The sequence below is a fragment of the Lissotriton vulgaris genome, chromosome 4_1 (assembly GCF_964263255.1).
Source record: "Lissotriton vulgaris chromosome 4_1, aLisVul1.2, whole genome shotgun sequence".
Taxonomy (NCBI): Eukaryota; Metazoa; Chordata; class Amphibia; order Caudata; family Salamandridae; genus Lissotriton; species Lissotriton vulgaris.
The window spans coordinates 1,794,228,395-1,794,251,554 of record NC_141691.1 but is presented as its reverse complement, the minus strand read 5'-3'; the positions used below and the strand labels follow the sequence as shown (position 1 = coordinate 1,794,251,554).

Here is a 23,160-nt window from a genome sequence, read left to right as displayed (position 1 = left end):
TGCTCCTTCCATTACGGTAGCATTAAAAACTCTGTTTAATATGGGGCCCCAGAGTGCATATCTACTGGTACACCGTCTGGGGCCGGGTGCTTTCCCTCCCTTACTACTGTTAATTCTGTGCAAGCGTGATATTAAGAGGTACAATTGGCCAGTTATCTGGGTCCCTAGACTCTGTTCTAATTACATCTCCTGAATTAAAAATGCTAGTAAAATGTGAAAACCATGCTTCGCTACTGACATGAGATGTCAATTCGGGGGCCTCGTCATTTTTTAAAAAGAGTGAATTAACTGTTTCACAGAACAACTGGCTGTTAGATGTATCCACAGCCATTGTTAATTTGTCCCAGGCCTCCTCTTGAAGCTCCCTCTTTCTCCGTTTTAATTGTAGTTTGTAAGCCAGTCTTAGATTCTTAACAAGCATCATTTCCCTATTACTACTAGACAAGGTTTGTTTTAGCTGGTTAAATGAGTGAGTACATGCGTGGTCAAACCATCCTCTATTCTGCACAGATTTTGTATTTGAGGTCGTAGTCATGATACTATTGCTATTTCCATTTATTTTACAAAAATGTATTAAAATCAACATTGGTTCGACCTTGTCATCCAAAGTCTCGATAATCTCAGTGTGACATACCGTAACAATGTTTTTTAATACCTTGTCCGGGTTCACCTCTTTCCACTTTATCCTAGTACCATTAGGTCTACAAGGAGTTATATTGGCAATCATAGTTTGAATTTGAATTTCTTGGCATCTATTTCCCCAAATAGTTAGAAACATACTGATAAAGTTATGATCGCTTAATAAAAGATCTTCTATCTCCGGGGTGGTACAGGAAGATGCAACATTTACAGATGCCAGTACATGATCTATAGTAGTATTGGCATTTCTGCCTGTGAATGTTGGTATAATATTTCCATTTCTATCTCTTGCACACTGCAATACATCCAGGTCAAATTTAGCTATATGTACAAGCAGAGGTCGGGTTTTTTCTTCCACTCCTCTCCTGTGGCTGTAGCCCAGCATGTATGTTGTTTTAAATCGTTTTTATAGCCATGAACTAAATGAATTGTTATGTTATGTTATGTTAAAAATTATTTCTATAGCCCGGCATATGTCCGATTCTTGATGACCCAATGACTCAGACGAACAGGAGCAAGAAACCCTCGACAGGGTGTACACAGGAGGAAAATAAGACAAAAACACATTAAAAATCACTAAGGATGCTGATATCGGCAAATTCGTTCCTGTACCGGTGAGAGTAAAGGCTGAACAAAAAGGCCCACTTCAAGGACATGAAACTCCAGACGCACGACAAATAAACGTTTTTGGGGCAGTAATAGACTGCTGTTCAGTGATCGCCAGGGCAAGGAAAGTGATGAATCCGACTATCAAAAGCATGCAGAAGATTATGCCAACGATGAGGAAGAACCTCAGACCTTTCAGCCATATCCGCCAAAAATCCTGTGCATACATCACATGGGTAATGAGAGACCAAAGTGCAAGCACCCCTGAAAGACCCCCATGGCCGCCGTCAAGGGCTGTCCAAAATTCACGTTTCATGCCAGGAAGGCAGAAACTCCAATCAGTGTCCCCATCGGCGCATAAGCAATGCGCAGCCAGAGGCGCCGGCTAAGCGCCATAGGCTTAATCAATTCTGGGCTCGATCAATCTGGACCTTGTTTTTACTCGCTTGGCATATTTTCTTGGCATCTTGTTCTTTTGGATCTCCTCAGTGTCTGCAGATCCTCTTCTGTGTCACCTATACCACTGGATTCTGTTTCTTCGAGGATTTCACGAAGCATTTGTTTGATTGACATACTTGACCTCAATTGTCTGCTATTACTGGGCCATTGAAATCTCCAGATCCATTCATTTTGTCTCACACTCCTTGCTTCATCAGGGTCATTCAAGTGGCTTGGTGAAACTCCAGTGTTTCATCCAGAGGATTCTTCCACCCCATTCTTTGATGTTTCAGGAACTTGCACTAGTGTGATATCTCACTGTTCTTCACCCCTTTCTTGTTCTGAGCTGAAAATGATTCTCTCCGACCAGTTTCAAAGAACACTACTTCTTCAATTAGACACAATACTCTTTGAGTGTGCAATGCATACACCCAATTTGGCCTCCCAGCACATTTGACAGCAGTGTTTGTGATTAAAATAACTTGGTAGGGGCCTTTCCACCTTAGCGCCAAACAAGACTTCCGCATATGTTTCTTCACCAACACCCTGTCACTGGGACTAAGATCATGGCACTGCTCCAGTTGTAGATTGGCAGTGGTAGGTCCAACCTTATGAGAAACAGAATGCACCACATTAGCCAGTCCTTTGCATTAATCATACTTCATGGTATCTGTGATGTTCACAACTGCATTTGTAGGCAAAGCAGGCAGTCTCATTGCACATCCCATGAGTAGTTAATGAGGCGATTCTCCTTCGCTCCTGTCAGGAGTACGTCGAAAACTCATGAGAACCAGTGGTAATGCACCTCGCCATTTCAATGATGTGGAAGCACAAGCTTTTGCCAATCAGGACTTCAAGGTTCCATTTTCATTGTTCCACTATTCCTGAAGTCTCATGACAATAGTTACAGTGTAATCTCTGTTCCACTTGAAGAGCCACACACAGCATTCTACGGAACTACTACAGACTCTGGGGTTATGGATGGCTACTCCCTCATCCCAGCATAACAGCATTGGAAACCACACCAAAATGTTATATTTTTGGATTAGGGGGGGTGTAACCCCCGGCCGTATTAATTAAAAGTTAACAAAACTATTTTTAAAAGATTAGATACAGAAATGTACGCAGTAAGTACAGATACATTGATAGACAGATGTTGTTCCAGGGCTAACCTTAACACAGTCTAATACAAAAGACACTCATACCGTAAATCTAACAATGCATGTATTTACTTTCTGCATGTCCCATCTAGAGCCTACGGCAAAGTCAAATGGCTGGCAGCTCCCCCGGTCCCAGTGTACTACCAATACTACTCCGGAGTAAGGTTCCGCAGGGGTACAGCTTATTAGACTATACCCTGTGCCTTAAACTCCATTATGGGGGCTGAAGACTTCTGCATATTGGTGTCTTGATGCGCATGCGCGTGCGGCGGTGGCCCCAGACCCACTGGGAAGGATGACTCCCCGGCCCCCCGCATCCCGACAGCCTACTTACCAGCTGTCACTACCCCTGGAGTTACATGGTGCTGACTGCTAAGGACCGAAGACTATGCTTACCAATCATGACCTTACCGACACAGGTCAGCGTAGTTGCCCGACTACCTAGCCTCCCCCTCACTCACTAGGAAGGTCATGCACTGTGCCTCATACTCGCAAACCAAGCTAGGATGCACTCCATGAAAGCCTGATCCCTTTTATGAGAGAGGTGCACCCTGTCCTGCAGAAAAAACTGTCCCCCCTGATGTATCGGTGTCCTATGGACCTTAATCTAGGGGTCCCGAATAACTTATCAAATTTGTTGTTGATCCGCTTTACCGTGTGATTCAACACTCTAACTGACTCGCCCCCCCTCTACTGGAACCTGTGGATCATGTGAGACCATGCTATTATCGACTGAGAACACTGCTTTGCTAGCCACCCTACTTCTGTGAGCAGATCGTCCACTAGTACTCTCCTGCCTAATCGTGCCAAGTCATTACCCCCTAGGTGCTGGATCCAGATCGCCGGTGGTCCCTTACTTGCTTTCAAGGCACGGTTCACCAGCTCCCTGAATTGACCTATGCACAAGCCACCCTGTCCATTAAATGATAACCTTACCCCCAGTTGATGGGCCCTAGTCCTGACAGATCCTGAAAAGATTCTTCAAGCGGCGAACATATGAATGCCCTACCACCCAAATATCTTGATCTTCCTGGTGCGAAGAGTGAACTTGCGCCACCACTTCTGTTGTTGGCCCGGAGTTCGTCGTCCAACGCTCTCCCGGTTGCTCCTGTGGTTTGTGAGTACAAACGAGTGCAGGCTTTTCCCCTGAGTCACAGGATGAAGAAAGTGCAAATAACCTGGAAACAAGAGAGCCAAGGTGAATGCATTGCCACGCCGGCATGCAGCGCACAAATACAAAACTGTACATAGCACTATCTGGTAGTGAACTACACCCCCCTATCTGAGTCACCGGAAGAAGGGAAAATGCAATTTGTACTTAAAAAAGTGTACAGGCATACCGTGCTAGAGCATGTGCAACCGCACATACCTCTTGTAACAGTTAGAGGACCACCTACCAATCCTCTTGAGACGCACGTCCCCAGTACCAAAGTCGGCAATGTCTAGCCCGGCATTCCCCAATGCCAGAAGCATGACTCTCTTGAACTGGAATACCGTGAGTAGTGACCCATCCCCATGTATCAACAGAGACCCTCCTGTGACTTGTGCACATTGGGCCATAAAAGCCTCCAGCCTGTAGACAGGGCAGCATGAAGTGTTCCCTGTCCTGTGTAATACTATGCAAGGATGGAAATCAGCACTGAATCCTTCCCTATGTTCACGTGTCCTATCTGCAGGCCACCCAGCCAATCTTTCTTATTCTTTGCGACCAGTTTGCCTACCCTAAATGCGCTGTAAAATGCAAAGCAGAATGCTGCTTGAAACAGAAGCACTTTGCTTGGGGAAACGTAAACCTGCGGCAGTGCCCCCACTAGCTTCCCTAGTGTCTCTAAACTATTGGGTCTCCTGACATCTGGCTGCCCTCCCTGCAGACATTGCCACCATTTCAGCCCCTGACGCACCACAAAGTTCCTCGTGGGATCCCCTCTTCCAATTATCTTTACAAAAAATGATATGGCTGAGATATGTCCCCTTGCCCCTGATACTGTGCCCTCTTGAAAGCAAGATATACCACTATTGACTCATGGTCATGTCACTTGGGATCCCACTGTTCCCCCAAGAAAAGACAAAAAGACCCAAACTTCATAAGCACCTCTGGTTCTGGGTGCTAGGCTCGCTGCCACGAGGTTTGAGACTCTGGGGCACCTACTGCCAACGCTGTTCTGGGAAAGGTGTTGGGTGCACCGCTGCCTCTGGGATGTGTGACCTGAATGCCTGCATTTTAAAACTAGACAATGCATCAGCCGCATGGTTCAGAATACCCGGCACGTGTTTGCTTTAAAAATGACATTCAATTTCATGCATTGTAACACAATCTCCTTCAACAAATGCAGTATCATGCTACATTTAGCAGTTTGGTTGTTTATGCATTCTACCACCGCCATTTGTCAGATCAGAATATTACAGATTGGTTCCTCAGTCCCTCAGCCCAAACAGACAGCGCCACTAGAGTTCCTCCACCAGTTTGGCCAACGCTGCACCACCCAGTTGCACCTCAAAATGGCCCAAAACCTTTGCTGCCCGCTGCATCCATCATCAGGCCATGTTCCGGGTTGGACATGGGTGGGCTGTGCCACACTGCTCTGCCAACAAAATCATGTAGGAATGCTTTCCTGATCAGCATGTCCTGCCTGGCTTTCCCGGACAGCCTGGTGTGATGATGCTTTTCCCTGTGGCCTGACATGGCGTATGCAATGGTGCGGGAGAATGGGCCGGCCATTGGGATAATGCGCAGTGCAAAATTCAATTGTCCTACCACCTGCTGTAACTGGTGCAGAGTAACATTCTCTTTGTTGAGGCAGAGTTGCAACGCAACCCTAAAGTCTTTGACCTTGTCTGATGGTAATCTAGACACGCCCTGCACAGAATCTAGTTTGATCCTCAGGAATTCAATCATGGTGCTCAGACCCACTGTCGTACCGGGTGCCAAAGGCAGCCCAAAATCCTGCATCAGGGTACAGAATTTTGCCAAGGCTGCCCGCATTCACCTGAGCCTGGTGCCCTTTGGAAAAGAAAGTAATCCAAGTAATGGAGCACCCATTGATGTCCTGAGTCTCTCCTGAATTCCCACTCTAAAGAAGAGATGAAATTTTTTCAAAATAGGCGCAAGACACTGAGCAACCCATTGGCATACACTTGTCCCCGTAGTACTTCCCCTGGAATTGGAAGCTCAGCAAGTGAAAATCTGAGGGGTGGGCCGGCATTAGCCTAAAAAGCGGACTCAATGTCGGATTTTGCTAGCAGTGTTCCTTGACCTAGAGATCTGAGCAGGTCCACTGCCTGATCAAAAGATGCGTATTTCACACTGCACAGTGCGTCTGCAATGGCATTGTTCACCGAACTGCCCCAAGGTGCTGAAAGGTTGTGAATCAGTCTGAATTCACCTGGCGCTTTCTTAGGTACAACCCTTAGAGGTGAACATACAAAATCCTCCATTGGGACGTCTATAAAAGGTCCAGCCACCCTTCCCAGGCTTAATTCTTTCTGGATTTTTGCTGTTGCTATGCCCATATTGGACCTAACTGACAGCTGATTCCTGCAGTGTATCACCCTGTTGTAGCCCTGGGCTCGTTTCCTAAAACCTTCAACAAATCCTTCCCTAATCGTTCAGGGCAATTGTACAGCTCTAACTAAGGTATCATGGTGATAACGTTAACTGGGGATCTAGCCTTTCTCAAATCAAATGTTCCTCGCTACTCTTGTTTTCTGCCCCCTTTTTCTCAGAATTTTTTGTGACATTTGGACTCGGTGGGATGCAAAACAGACGCCTTTCTTTCCATTGATCCCTGTTTTGTCCTTGAACCACACCGTATTACTAGCGGGCTTGTTTTTTAGGGCTGAAACTGCACGTTGTCAGGTACCTGTCCCCGCATATTATCTGTTGGATCCCTGCAAAAGATGTCTCAAATGGATAAACATGTCAGTCTGGTTCCATCTTAGAGTTGGGTCCTGAGCTTTTGCCCCCTAAACTCTTTGTCATATTCCTTCCACCCATCACCTCCTTTTGTCGCGTGTGCGTGTCGCGTATTCTGGTAACATGCCATTTCAGACCCCACCTCTGGGAAACGCTCTTCTACTCTGTACTTCAGAATAATATTTAACCTCTCCTTGTGAAGTATCCATTCTTTGTTTTTCCTTGCCTCTTCCCTCTCTGCCTTGTCTATCTGGAGGGAAAACATGCTGAAATATTACCCCTTCCAGATTGTTTCTTTAATCTCTTTAAACAGATGCTGCGTTCCCTTCCGGAGCGCATCTCCCCCAAACCTAGTGAAGCTAATAACGCACTCGTACCTGCTGGTGCTGCTGCATCAGCCGTCTTGTGCGCTTCAGGGTTCTTTGCATTGCTGCTTGTTACCAGGACGCCTTTGCCACTGGGGACCGGTATTGCGGCCGTGGGTGTTGCCCCCACTCAGCCATCAATTTCTTTGCCCTTTCAATTGGATCGCCCCCCCGGAGGTCTCACCCACGGCATGGGACCAGTTCCCAACTGTCTCCAGCCATGGGAGTACTGCCCCAGACTGGCCGCTATGTCTGGCAGAACTGGTGTGGCTTCACCTGTCCCTCCCCCTTGTGGGGGCACAGGGACACTAGCTTGGCCCTCTGATGGCCCCACGGGTACTGTGTCCTTTGGACTTGGAGTACGTGCAGGCGGCACCTGTGGCGTATCTCCCGGTGCCACCCCATCTCTCCCCCAGCCCCCTTACCACTGTGCCTGTGCCTGTTCCACTTTGGTGGGGGCGGGAATAGGTTCTTGGTGGCACAATAGGCTGCCTGGGCCCTCCTCTGGCACCTCTGGACCCTCAACCTTATCTTGCAACCTGTTAAGGGTCTGCCCCATCACCTGGACTTGCTGCATTAAAGTCTCCAGCAAGACGTCCGTGCGCAATCGCTTCTTGTCCTGCCGCACCTTAGGGGCCATGGCGAATGAGGCTACCTCAATGTGGGACCTACCCGAATACAACCTGTCACACGTGTGGACTGTAGCCCAAGATAGATGACTGTGTCACCTCTAACCTTCCAGATGCAGCAGCCCCAGCCAACCACTAACCCAGTAGGCTCAGGTGAGCCGCCCGCTCGAACCCTCTGGGGCTCCCAGAAGTGATGAGATGCTGGCTAGCTGGCGCTGCCCAAGCAGATCCCTCCAGTGACCACCAGCGACCCTCCTGAGCCAGGAACGGTCTCGTTCTCCCAGGAAAGCGCACTGTGACTGTGAAAAAGAAAACAGTACTGGTTTTGCTGCACAAGGCCCTACCTGTTTTCTACTGAACTCCTGGCCCTGTTTGCCCCTTCCCTAAAATTATTTGAAACCAGACCCCAAGCGCTATGCGTGTTAACAATATGCAGCTGTGTGAGTAATAATCAGCTTGCACACTATGCACCTCAATTACAGGCCAATACCAGTCCCCAAGCTCGCCTTCCAAGACAAACTCCGCAGCCTGTGAGGGCACAGCCCCACAACTGTGTACAAAACGATGTTAAGCGTCACCAATATATCCCACGCTGTGGTAAGGAGCGGGATAAATGGGCACAATACTCCCTCAGAAAGCCCAGTAATGGCAAACAACAGTTACAGAGGAGACCTGAATTCAAACAGCACGGGTTGAGGCGAGCTTGGAGCTGTGACAGTGCTTCCATGCTATGAGAAGCAGCAGTTTCTATTCCCCAGGACCTGCTTATAAATGCTGGCCCTAAAAACACTGTGCTGGTACTGTTTTGTAGATTCCAGCAGAACAGCCATCAAGCATCAGCACCTGTGAGAAGCTGAGCTCCTGACCCAACACAGCGCATCCTGCTGTTGTTACCGTGGGCTTTAAATTAAAACATCCCTCGGTGATGGGAACGGGAAGCCGGGCACTTAACTGACACTAAGAGCGCCTCACCGCAATTCTGCCCACGAAGCCTCACAACGGAGCCCCTGCCCCTCGCCTCTCCTTAAATTAAAACGTCCCTCTGGGATGGGAACCGGAAGCCAGGCACTTAACTGATACTTAGAGTGCCAGCGAAGCCTCACTCCGAAAGCCTTGATGCGCCGCAGACAGCAGTGCAGTCTTCCGGAAGAACTCTGCTCCTCCATGCAGGCTTGGCGTCAAGGAACCACCATCCTGTCCGCGAAGTCTCACTCTTGGAGCCTTGATGCACCGCAGAAAGCTGTGCAGTCTTTCGGGAAGAACTGCGCTCCTCCACGCAGGCTTGGCGTCGGGGAACCTGCAAGGGGGAAAACACAAGGTTGCTCTCCCATGATGATCCTCTGCGATATCGATGAGGTTTCCACAGCACCTTCTTCCTCTGGCGACGTGACACCTGAAAGACAAATGAAAGAAAAAGATTACGGGCCCGCAGCCGGCCCAATGAATGTTCCTCTGGGGAGCAAGAACAAGAGACAGTTCTGCTCCCCACTTCCCCCTTATAAGGAGGGTGCCCAGGCTGACCAGATCAGATCGGTCTACCTGGGTGCAGGCTGAACGTTTTGGGCCGTAAGCACCGAAGTGCTTCCGGGTCAAAAGGGGGCCGCCTCTTTCTATTGGTTTGCGAAGCGGGGGGAGCACTGTCTCATTGCTGATGCGGCCTCCCCCCCTCCTAGCCGGGGACTAGTGCGACCGCCATAATGGCGGCGCATTCTATGCTAGCCCTCGCCTTTTCCAGGAACATATTATTAAAATGAACCCCTTTGCCTGACTCTAGAGAAACTGGAAAGCCATACCTGGGTATCAGTTCTTGCAACAGTACTTTAGCTACAGTGAGGCTGTCATTTATCTGCATTGGGTAGGCTTCCACCCATTGAAAGAAAATGCACATTATAACTAAGACGTATCTCAACCGGCTACAGACAGGCATCTCGATAAAGTCCAAATGCATTCTATTGAATGGTCCACCTGTCCTTCCTACATGACTCATGATTACTTGTGTTCTTATTCCTATATTCATGTGTTGGCATGTTACACGTCTGTGGCACAATTCATCTGCTATAACTCTGTATCAGGGATTGAACCAGTTCTGTCCAAACAATGTAACCATTGCATCTCTTCCAAAATGTGTAGGACCATGAAAATATTGTGTCAAAGGGAACAACAAGCTACATGCTAAAGCAGGTCTTCCATCAGCTGAAATCTAAATGTCATTTTCATCCTTAACACAACCTGCTCTGATCCAACCTTGTTGTTCTGCTTCTGAAACTCTTCTTGCAACGTCTTTATCTCTTCCAATTTATCAGCTACTGATAACAACAAAGAGAAAGCAATGTCCACATCAGAATAATTTGTGCAGTCTCCATTAGCCTCTTCGATGAGTCGGACAGCCCCCTGCCGTCCAACGCAACAGTGGGCATGTGAGTCGGACGGCTGGGGGCAGTCCGTTCTGCGCACGTATCAAATTCCACTGCATCGTGACTGAATTCACGCCACCGTGAACCGGTTATATGAATTGCCCACAAGTGGACAATACTGAGCAACTTCATATGCTTGTCGATTTAAAACCGTAACATAATCATTACCAGATCTATGGTCAGTATATTTTACTACAGCAGTTTCCTGGGGCAACTGTAATGAATCGAACAATTCTTTTGCATATTCCCAATTTCTAATGGGCGAGCCTGAAGATATCATAAACATCCTTTGTGACCATAACTGTCAAAATAATGGGACATACCAAAGCCTTTGTTAGGACATTCAATTCTGCCACTTGTGCAGAGATAACACATTGAAGCCATGAAGCTTCTGCCACTTCTTTTATTGTGAAAACCACATAAGCTGCTCTCAGAGTTCCTTCATTGTTTCTCAAGCATGAGCAATTCTCAAAAAATATATATCAGACTCGTCAAGGAGCTCACCTTTAATGTTTGATCTTGGTTTAGTGCATATGTCTAGACAATCATGCTGAACTTCATCCCCATCAACTTCAATCTCAAGAGTGGTCAACAAGGTGGCTGGGTCAGCATGCAACATCTCCTTATTAACATGTTTTTGGATGTAAGTATGTGTTGTTCATATTTTGTAAGTCTGCTGTTTGTCAAATACTATCTTTTAGTTTGAGTGAGCAATAGCTCCACCGAATAAAGGACCATCACTGCAAAAGGAAGCCCCATCACTATTACCTCACATCTCTGTGTACTGACACCAACAGCCAAGTCCGCTTTAATGCACCATGCAGTTCTGTGGCAACAGGGCCAAGGGTAGTCGAAAAGTATGCCACAAGTTTCCGCAAATCTCCATGCATCCGAGCAAGTACTAAGAGAGTGCAGCCCTCCCTCTCACTGCAAAATAATGTAAACATCTTTTTTCAATCAGGCATTCTTATTGCAGGGGCATGACAGAGACTTTCTGGCAACTACAGACACGCTTTCAAGCAATTGTTGTCCCATGGATGTGGATCTGAAACATATTTGTGCATCAGTCTCTGGAAAGGCTTGGCCACAAGGAAAAAGTTTCATATCCACTGTCTACAGTAGCCAACCAATCCCAGAAACATTCTGACTTCTCTCAGAGTTCTTGGTTGATTTACTGTTAAAATGGTTTCCACTTTCTCCTCTGACACCTTCCTTGTTCCGTGTCAGTTATGTGTCACAAATATTGGACTTCTTTTTTAAAATATTGCAATTTGTTTGGAGACACCTTATGTCTATGCTCAGCCAGGTTGTTTAACAGTGCAATATTATCCCGTTTGCAATCTTTTTGTATGTTTGATGCCACCAGTAGATCATCAATGAACTGCACAAGAACTGAGCTGCAAGGCATCTGTAGAGTTTCAAGATTCATTTTCAAGATCTGATTAAAGATTGATGGACACTCTTTATATCTTTGTGGAGCTTGGCACCATGCCAACATTCTATCTCTAAACATGAATTAGAACAAGTAGTAGCTGTCTTCATGCAACAAAATAGAGAAGAACAGTAAACCATTCTGCGGTGCAAGGAATCTGAAAAAGTATGGTTGCTGGAGTTGGTACCATGGGACAACATAGAAAAACGATGTTTACATTTGTTGACGATCCTGTTCAATATGGCATTTCCCATTTAGTTTTTGTAAACCCATGATAAGTGAATTGCAATGGTTCGCAACAATTTTTTTTTATTGGCTGTTTTAGCAGGTTCTCAATCATAAGTGTTATTCCTCCAACTGTTTCTGACATCAAATTATAATGTGTTTTTACTTTAATTCAAAACCTTTCCACACTTTTGATCAGGCCAATGTCCTTTCCTTAAAAATGCCAAACTTCTGGGTTCACTGTGTCTTTTAAAATCTGGAGATAATTCTTCAGCAGTTCTCACTCGATACAATCCTACAGCTGTTCCTTGTCAGATCATTTTAAATTCAACATCTTAATCATGCATTAAAAATTCAACACCCTCCGGTGTGCAGTAAATAGTGCAATTTAACTTGCACAAAAGATCTCTCCCTAGTAGGTATACAGGACTAGAACCACATATTACAAACTGATGATTTTCTTCAAATGAACATATTTTTAGAGCCACTTTCTCTGGAACTGTATTTATTATGTGTTTATTGGTAACTCCTACAACTTGGATCTTACTCTCTTTTAACATTGGATCAGATAGCTCCGGTGTCAATACGAAATGACATTTGGTGGCCATTAACTTCTTCTTCTACAAATGGTCACTCTAGTCTACCTCCAAGACTGTGCCAAGTACATAATCTTCCTCCCTTCTCAGGAACCTCCATTGGGAATTATCAGAATCAAAATGCTTATTTTCCAATATAGGGAACTATTGCAATGGTTTCTGGTTTTGAAACAGATTTAGATTTGTTCTCGGTATTGGGTTCGCAATAAATCTAGGATTTCCCATGTTCTTTGAAACGACTGAGACTTGTGGAACTTGCATCATTGGAACTTTTGACTGTACTGGCATTTGTATTCTTTAGGCAGACATCTGAACTGGAATATTCTACATCTGTACTTAATTTGATTCCTGCATTTGCCCATTACCTCTCATTGTATTAGGATTCTGTCTGCACTCCCTTTTCCAAAACCTGATCTTTTCACATTTCATGAAAATGAGTTGTTGCAATGTCTATCCGAGAATTTGGATAAATCAGAGCACCTCTACCCTGTTGCTAGACCTGTAAGCTTTAGGATGGTTTTCCTCCAAACATTTTTGCCTGCTTGCCTCCAATGTTCCTGAGTTCGTTTTTGTAGGCCTTAGGACTCTGTGCACTTTGCCACTGCTAACCATTGATAAATTGCTTGTGTTCAATCCCCTAAGCATGGTTTGATTGGTATATGCCCAACTGGCATATTTAATTTACTTGTAAGTCCCTTCTAGAGTGGTATACCATAGACCCATACCCAGGATCTAAAAAGGTAATGCTACCAGTGGGCCTGCAGCACGTATTGTGCCACCCACTTATGTAGCACTTTAAAACATGCCCCAGGCCTGCCATTGCAGTCTGAATGCAGTGCTACCCTGTCAGTCCACCTTGGCATTTACACCCACAAGCCTTAAACTCCCCTTTTATCACATATTAACCACCACTAAGATAGACCTCAGATAGCCCATAGGGTGGGATGCTGTGCAAGTAAAAGGTAAGACATGTACTTTTTAGTCTTACATTTCCTGATAGTTAAAAACTCCCAAATTCATTTTTTACTACTGCGAGGCTTATCCCTCTCACAGGATAACATTGGAGATTCCTCATTACATTTAATAATATGTAATTCCAAATTGAGAGGACATGGATCTGTCCTGTTTGGTACCTATGGAATTGTAATAATAAATCCTCTTAAATGGCAATGGCAAAATAATCATTGCAATTTAGAAAATGACACTTTTAGAGAGTTTGGGGAACTTTAGGATGGCGGGCGGACACAATCCTTTCGTAAAAAGGGTCCGCCCACCATAAGGGCGGGGGTACTGTGGGTGCCATTAGGATGCACCCGCCACAGTGGCGGGTGCATTCTGCATTCCTAACATTGTGGCCGGCGGTGCACTCAGCACTGCCCGCCATAATGCCAGGAAGGCATGTTGTGCACTTCCATGCACAACATGGCAGGCACCACGCGGTGGCTGCCATGTTGTGCATGGAACTGCAGGGGGTACCATAGGTACCCCCCCATGTTAACCCCCCACCCCAAGAGTTCCTTGGGATCCTCAACGGGCCCCCACAAGCAATTCCCGCATGCCTTTCTGTGGCGGAAATGCCGCCAGGGAAAGGCATGCTTCCGCCCTTAAAGTAATATGGCTGGCAGTGTCTAACAGACACCGCCACCATATAAACTGCTTTTCCGCCCAGTAGGTAATCAAGCAGATTGCCAACCAGCGGAAAACTGGCGGACGGTCTTCCTGTCCGCCAGGGTCCCCCCTCCATGGTAATGTTGGGGGGGGGGGGGATTTTTAGCGGGTGGAGGTTTTTAACAGGCGGATCACCACTGCCATATGGACGCCTGTTATCCTGATGTGCCCCTTAGTATTTTCCTGCTCTTAGCCCTGTGTGCTGCAGCCTGTCTCTGATTGCATGTCTGGGTAGGGTAACAGTTGGGCTTTGTGTATTCCCCATAGACAGCCACACACAATGACAGCATAGGTGTGACTTAACAGCCCATCCTGGCAGCATGGGAGGGAGGAGCTTGATACAGCCTCACAATTACGCACTTCAAAGGCACCACTGGGTATTGAAAATGGATCTTTAGACCCTACAGCCTCAGTTAATTTCTGGACCTGATGATACTCTCCCAGAAAGAAGGACTGCTGTAATGCTGAGGGATGTCACTCCGCTGGGCCCATGTTGTGGGACCAGAACCGGACCATCACCTCTGCTGTAAGGATTGATGTTGACACATCCAGAACCAGCACTGTGCAATGCTCACCACAGCTTGAGGTCTTCACATCTCTGCCGATAGCAGGTTCGATGTCAAGAGCTCTGCATCGCAGACCCTGTGCTCATCAAAGCCAACAAATCACTGTTGCTGTGTGGATCACGACCATTGCGTCAGAACCACTGTGAGGATCGAAAGTGACCCTTCACTTCAACATCAATGCATAACTTTAGCTGCATCCCCCATCCTGCTCTGCTACAGCATCTTCGACATTGGCGCAAACCGGACTAATGTACTTTTGCTCAGTGTGCCTAACCTGGTCCCTGTAGCCGGCCCATGCTCCATCATGGTTGGCCTGAATCTTTGACTTTTTCCTGGTCCAACACAAGCAGAAGTCTTTTGTTGGCGCTTAGTGCGTTTTGAAGCAATTTTCAATCATTTCTTTTAAATGCAATTTCTCTGGTTGTCTTCATTGGATTTATTGTCGTTTTGCTCTTGTTATATTTATTTAATTTAAAGCCATTTTTCTAATTTAGTGTAGAATCTTTTTGTGTGGTGTTTTTACTTTTTTTACTGTTTGAAGTGTAGCACAAATACTTTACACATTGCCTTCAAGTTAAGCCTAACTGCACTGTGCCAAGCTACCAGAAGGTAAGCACAGGTTAAATTGGGTATTGCTAGTGCCTTATCCTGACAAGGATTGTGGTTACCACTTGACCAGGGCTCACAACCTGAGCAGGGATTCTGCTCAGGAACAGACTATTTGTGAGACATTAAGACATTAGTCTGTAGAGACTGAGTCACCATTCTACCTCAGTATCTATGAGCCTGAGTCTGATTAGCTATAGTGCCTGACTTGCCCTCCTAACCTTTCCCAAGAAACAAGAACACAACAATATTGACCCTCTCAGTGATCGCGGTAACAGGGCACACCCTTTTGATCTCTCACTCATACTTGTCCACAATAAGATAAACAAGAGACATAAAGGACGTTTATGACATTTATTAAACTATCGTCCTCTAAGATGCAGTATTTGGGCCACAATTAGACAACACATGCATACCAAAAATATCAGTAGTATGGTTAACAAACCATATACCATAAAGAGCCCTGTCATGTTATAAGTCAGACTAGCCTATGCCACCCCACCCTTCAGCTGAAGCTAAATGATTATCTATTAGAGATTTCTGGGATTAGTGTCGGACCCCATACTTTGGCATGTTTAGGTGGACATCCTAGATTGCAGCTGACCCAGCACTTTTCCTTCAGGACCTTCACTCAGCTGCATTTTCTTATGTCTAAGTGCTACTGGCTGACCAGAGAGAATAACAAGGGGCATTGTTGTTTGAGCTTGTCTAGTGTGTTCAGACTAAATCAGAGGAAAAGAATAAAACATAAAAACATGTTCAGGTTATATGTGAAAATACAATGTGGCGCAAATACAAGTGTGCTATATAGTAAGATGTGCAAAATAAAAGCGGCCTACACCATGCACAGTTAGGCTAACATTGGAAAAATGACAATGGCCCATGCAAGAAACACACAACATCACGAACCCAATTTCTAATACCTGGGAAATGCCAACTGTTCCCTGGGCAACCTGACCTCCAGCCTGAAAACCAACCACTTGCATTCAACCAACATTCCCTCCAAATGACAGATTCGGAAAACCTTTCTGCACCAATTTTGCCTGTGCAAGCATTACCTTCAATCTTTTTTGTTTTATTTTTTGCTCATCATTTTTGCAGTATTCTGCATACCTCATAATCACATCTAAAGGTTTTGTTTTCCAACAAATCATGTATGTGCCTCGCGATCTCTGGTCGCAATCCAAGAACAAATTGGGACACACAACTCCTAAATATCACTGTTCTCAGATTATTCTTGTCTGCTGTATTGTTAAAACATCTGGAATAAATGTTTATAATATGCATGCTCAGACTTTTTTGCTTCTTGAATAGTTCTATTAGACTTTCAGACAATCAATGTCTCTCGCTGGAAGTTTTTCTTTCAAAAAGGTAATCAACTCCTTGCATTTTGTCATTACCACAGGTGAGGGTTCACAAGTACTCATGTGGACACTCAGTTCACAAATCACTCTGCACTACAAAGTCAAATACTCTATTCAAGTCTGTTCACAAAACATTTGAAATTTTAACAAATGTGTCAACTTGTGTATCCCGCTGTGCAGGACTCTCCCTCAATGTTGGAAAATTATCCATAAATGTTGCGAGATCACCTCTACTCCATGGCACAAGTAAATAACCTCCACCTGATATTTCCCTGCTTGGAAAGGTGAATGCGTCATCTTCGTCTAGAGGTTCTGGTGGTGGCTTACTATTTGCTTCTGCTGCATCTATCAGTTTCTTTTTCTCATCCAGCTTCTTTGCCCATTTGCTTTCTAGTCTGTCAAAATCACTCCACTTGTGGATGCATTTTACTAATTCCGCAATGTGTAACCTCATTCCTGAAGATCTCATTTTCGCAATAGCTTCATCATCTAATAGTGCCCTAAAACTTATTTTTAAAGGAACACTTTCTGAATGATCTACTTTGTATTGTCATGACAATTCAGGTAGTCTGCCATGTGTGGCAGCTGCACGTCTTGAAATGTATGTACTCAAATATATCGGTTCATTTTCCAGATAAAGATCCAATTGTGAAATGTCCAGACAACCACTAATAGTTTTTCTAGCTCTACCTTTAATTATGGCACAGCTAAAGATCTTGCTTTTTCTTTACTATCAGGTAGTCACTCTGATCTCTCCACTCTCTTGGTTTACGCAGTATCTTCAAACCATGGGGGGGAAATCCCACCCTCGAAATTTCAATTCTCTTCCTGTGCAATTGGTGTTGTGAAGAAAAACCCTCTCACTTCCCTCAATGATTCAACATTTTGCGGTGGTGTGCAGGCAACAATCAGCAAATTCTGCGATGACGAGGTGAACCCTGTCACACAACTCCTCCTACAGCTCCTTAAGCTTTAAGATTTGGGACAATATTTATTGGGGCATTCACAACTTGCCTTACCAATGTCTGTGGTACTCGAACAGTAACAGTCACAATTGAAGCAATAATACATAGAGTTATCACAGTATGAGCCACCTCAACAGGTGCAAGTGCAATTTGAAATGCAGGAAATGGTTTCCCAATCTGCATTATACTTGTTTCAACAGGGGTTGTAGCTACTCTAGCAGCAGTAATTGCATCAGTATCAGTATTTGTTGTAGGGGTCACATAAGGTGGTGGACGCGAAGCCAAGAAAGCCTAAAAATATCAGCCCCTGAATCAATATCAGTGTCTGTTTTTTTTGCAGCTTTTTGCTCATTTTCCTATTTCCAATTCTTTTTTGTCTTTTCAGTTGTTATAACTGAGTACATTCTAGTGCCATCTATTGTACATTTTCTCCACCTGCTGTTCTCCATCCCATTGAACATCTGCATAATTTTGCACCGATCTCTTTGCCTTATTCTGATATTTCGCTTTATCATTTGTTGCTTTTTCCCATGCATTTAATGCTTCATATTGTGTGGGTCTAGGAGGTGGTTTCACCTCTTCTAATTTCTGCCTCAAATTTCCAATAACTTGTAAATAAAATTATCATAATGTGGAAATTTAAATGGACCATCATTTTCAGTGCTCTTGCACCCTTGATGAAGCCATAGACATGTATGAAGTCTTACATTTGTCCTCAAATAATGAGCTGGCCTGCCATCTGGTGGCACCTCTTCACCTTCCCTAACCGGTACTCTAACTCTAACATCACCCCTCATCAATTCTCTAAAGGTTTTAAACCTTTCATACTTGCAAGAATTTAATAATAAATGTACCATGATCCAAATCCATTTCAATTCTTTGCTTCTGTTTTAATTTTATATATGTAATTTTTTGTATCCAATCCTGTTACAGCTGAAATACTAGAAGGCTGTCAACCAATCTCAATGCAGTGCTTTCACAATTGCTAATCTATGCCAGTGCGGCACTCTGTGTCATCATCAACCAATAGCAGCGCAACAGTACACCAATCAACCAATCTCGGCACAGCACACTATGACGTATTCTCCCACTCCTCACAGCAGCTCACCCTCCTTTACAGTTCTCTCATACACAAATTCTAAAACTCTAAGCAAGCGTAATAAACAAATACTTTGTCTGCTCCACTAAAGAAAGTCAGGAGTTCCTCAACCATACAAGAATGAATTGGAAAAAGGATTGTAACACCCATTGACTTACCTGCACTTACATATACAAACAAATGAAATGTCGACCAGTGGGAATAGACTCTAAGTGATCTAGCCTTCCCTTTGTGCAAATAGGCTCCACTAACATCAATCAATATTAGTACAGTCACAACCACGGTACAGTCCCTATCTCAACTATGCGATGAGATGGTACCTCATGAATACACACTACAAATCTTAGAAGACAATTATCAACACAATCTCATTTGTTCATTTATCTATTTAACTATCTATCCTGGGATCTTAGACTACGTTGCATCTAATAACCACTAAAACTGCTCAATATTTACTGTTTACACACCACTTATTCTCAACCACAACAATCAGACAAAAATCTCAACAAAGTCAATTGGTACGTGTGATCCTAATGATGCTCACACCTTCACCACAGCAAGTGTCTTTTAAATCGCAACTCCGTTAATATACAAGTTTGGGCTTAAGGACATGGGCCTTTCTAAATTAAGGCTAATTAATATTACAGCTATTGTTTTGTGACATGAACAGTCCTTCTGCTACCACCTGTTGGAGCACAGGGTTCTGTTGTACCTCACTCCTCACCAAAGACCCCCACATACATCGCGTTAACTGAGACATCAAAGTTAAAACCCAAAATACATTATCATCATCATTTCTTTTAGTTCATTGAATAAAGAGGGTTTAGTTGAGTTAAAGGGTTTTATTTGAAATCTTTTAGTAATTAATTCGTTTTCATAGAGTATTATTCTCCCAAAAATCATCAGTAAAGTTAACATTCTATCAAACAATTTAGTAATAAGGTGAATCAATTCAATAAATCAGAACAAGCATTCATATAGTAAATGTAACAAGCATGTTTCATTAGGAAAACCTTACTCTGAGCTAATAACAAAATAAATATGAAAATGATGAATTGGTGTTAGCCCAGAAGCTCACGAAGAGTCTCTTATGAGAGAGAGAGAGAGAGAGAGAGAGAGAATAAAGCTTTCGCATAATAAGCTTGCAATAAACACACATTTTATATGTAGGTTTAATAGTAGCATCATTGATAATCTTCCTTCTTCATGTTGACCAATAAGATATCAAAAAGCTCCTGGGAACAGGTCTAATCCCTATTTTCTCCCATGTTCTGTGGTGTGAACCTCCTTATAAATCATCTAATACAACAAATGTCTAATCAATAACTAATAAACTGTAGCTTCTAGGATTTCAATGTCTTTGCACAATTGTTGGTCAAAGTGAAAAACAAGTATTTTAATAATAATGGGTCTTCACTTTAAAACATATTGTCAACATATTTAATTTTAAACGTTAATTCTGCACATTTGTATTTTTAATAAAACATTTGATGAATATTTAAATTCATGTTAGCGGTATTTATTTTGAGTGTCCCAGTAACTGAATGAACATTGAAACTCGGTGAGTTTCTTTTTTGTTCCTAGTGCTGTTTTTTTACATTGTGTTTATCCACTTTGTTTCAAAGTATTACGCTATTAGAAGCCATTCGTCTGACAGCTTATTTAAAATATTGCTCCTATATTTTCAGGTATTTAAGCAATCCAATTAATAAAAAGCTGGGATAATCTTGCTCCTTAGACTCAGGTAAGAAAAAAGTGACATACGGATTGCTTGCAGTAAACTCAGCCAAGAGTAAATATTTGGGCTGCATTTAAGTTCAGAATTTTTGAGAAAGAAAAAGAGAGAGACCAATTTGGTCCCAGCTGCTCATATCATGTCACTTGCAGAACTGGTTTTGGCAAAAATAAAGTGTTCAACAGTTATTTCTGTCTATAATTACAGTCACCTCAATGTGCTCTAAATGTGCCCAGAACTTAGTAAAACCTTCTTATAACCCTCCATGAGATGCAGAGGATATACGGCAACTAGAAACATTTCATTAAAAACATTAGAAAATGGAAGTTATTAATAGAGTACATGTTATGATTTACCATGGATCAACTGGTATCCTGTACCAAGTTCATTGTTAGCTACATCAAGTGAGCATTGACCTTTCCTTCACATGGTGCCAAATACCTAGCAGCGGTTTAGCTCCAGGCACAACTGCAGCAAAACCAGAGTACCTGTGAATACAAGGGCCAGTGACTCAGAGGAGAGTACTTGTGAGGGGCTATTAAAGCTTTCTCATGAAAAGTAATATAATGGGAGATTTTACTTTAACCCTAGATCAAGGATATCACAGCAAATGAAACAAGGTAGCTTGTGTAATCACTTTTGGCACTGATATTACATGCATCAAAAAACAAATAACTAGAAACAGATATATCACAAATGAGTTGAAATCCAACCATTTACTGTTTGTCTTTAAAAGAAGCACAAATCTGAGTCCTCATCTAGTGAAATCAAATAACGCTCCCTATAAACCCCACTAATACTGAAGTCTAGGGACTACCTAATGTTGTGGGCCATCTAAGATAAAGGGGACTGGTGGGGGGTAATAACATTTGGGCAATGCAGGACATCAAACAAAAATTGAAATATGTCCTGAATAGCCTATTTAAAGGGGAGACAACCTTTACAATTCGGACGTTTCACTGCAGTAGGTTTACAACGTGGGATTTACAACAACAGTCGTATCAACGACTTGCGCTGGATGGCGCTGTAAGCTAAGGAATAGTATGGTTTACTATTTCAACACCTTCCCTACAGTTCGTAGACTGTTTTTTTTTCAAATTATTGAAGTTGTTTTCAATATTATACAATATATGTAATAAAAAAATAAAAATTTCACAAAAAGTACAATTGCATTCATTTTCAATTTAACCCAATGTGTAACAATTTACTCAAAATAACACCCCCAGATTTGATCGAACTTTTTTATACCCCGACTCTTTTTGCATATAGTTGTTCACTTTTCCTAACCCTTTTCATTTTCTCAAACCATTCCTGAAACGTTGGAACTTGTGGTGAGAGCCAATCCTGTAATAATAAAGATCTAGCAACGGCCATTATAATATAAATCAATTTTGCCAAATAGTATGTAAGTGTACATTCAGGATCATATCCAAATAGTAACATTTTTGCATTACATGGAATTAATATCATACAATAAGTTTTTAGAAAAACAAAGATTTCTTCCCAAAAAGACTTGAGTTTAGGACAATATGCCATAATGGGAGACCAATTAGCCTGATCGCAGTTACAATGTCTAAAACAAATAGCAGATGCATTGTTATACATTTTGGCAATGATTACTGGTGTGCGATATAACAGCCATTTGCTAAAATAAAGCATTCGACGCCAATTGGTGCCACGCAATACACAAAAATTTAACTGATTGATAGTTTTCCATATTTCAGTTGATAGTACTAGGTTTTCCTGTGTATACCATTTACGAATAGCTTTATAAGTCAACTCATCCTCCCAGCTCTGTGTCAGGCACTGTTTCCATGCCCCAGGTTTCTTCCCCAAATCGTTAACAAAAAGATCTAAAGCTAGTGAAGAAGAATTATTAGTAATAGTGCTGGGGTCTAATTGCATCAGAGTAGGATAGATCAAGTTAATATAGGACCCGATTAACTGAAAATTGCCAGAGATGAAAAGTATCATTTCATCATCAGTGAACCAGGTCCCATTCCCCAGAAAATCAGATAACATTTTAAACCCTGCCTGACCCCAGTTTTCTATAACAATGGGATCAATCTTAATCCTTAAAAAAGAAAAGCGCCAATTAAAGGAGTTGTTAAATGAAAAGGAGGGAGCGAATATCGCCTATGCATAGCATCTTGCCATTTAAAAAAACAATTTAGGGTCTTTTAACGGACAAATTTGGGTAATTTCGGCACAAGCAAAGGGGATGGAATCTGAATTTCTAAACATATCAAATCAAAAAAACATTTATAAAAAACCCAGTACTTGGGTTTATGTTTTTAAATCTCTCTAGGTACTGCGCAAAGTATGCGTAATAATAATCTTTCAAATTTGGTAAAGAAAGACCTCCATATTCAGTTTCTACAGTTAGAGTCCGTAAATCTAATCTAGGCGTTTTTTTCACCCAAATAAATGTGGAGAAACAAAGATTCTATTTTAGAAAAAAAGGAACCAGGTAAATAAACTGGAATTGATGAAAATAATAAATTAAAGAGGGGGAGGATTGACATTTTAATCAAAGCAATACGGCCAGGAATAGATAGCGGCAAAGGGTCCCAACGAGCAAACATTATGTGGACTTTTTTAATTAAAGGAACAAAATTGAGTGTGTATAAGTCCTGGATGGTAGAAGAGAAAAAGATCCCAAGTATCTTTTCGGTTTTAAGTTGATACAGCCTTGTACATCTATGTGTAAAAATGGGTCTGAACCCCCACAAACCAGTAT

The 23,160-nt window shown here is 43.1% G+C and overlaps 1 pseudogene; it reads right to left on the bottom strand.

Annotated features, from left to right (window-relative positions):
- Positions 1 to 1,111: 1,111 nt before the first annotated feature.
- On the bottom strand, positions 1,112 to 1,641 carry LOC147724567 (heme transporter hrg1-A pseudogene; annotated as a pseudogene).
- Positions 1,642 to 23,160: the final 21,519 nt, after the last annotated feature.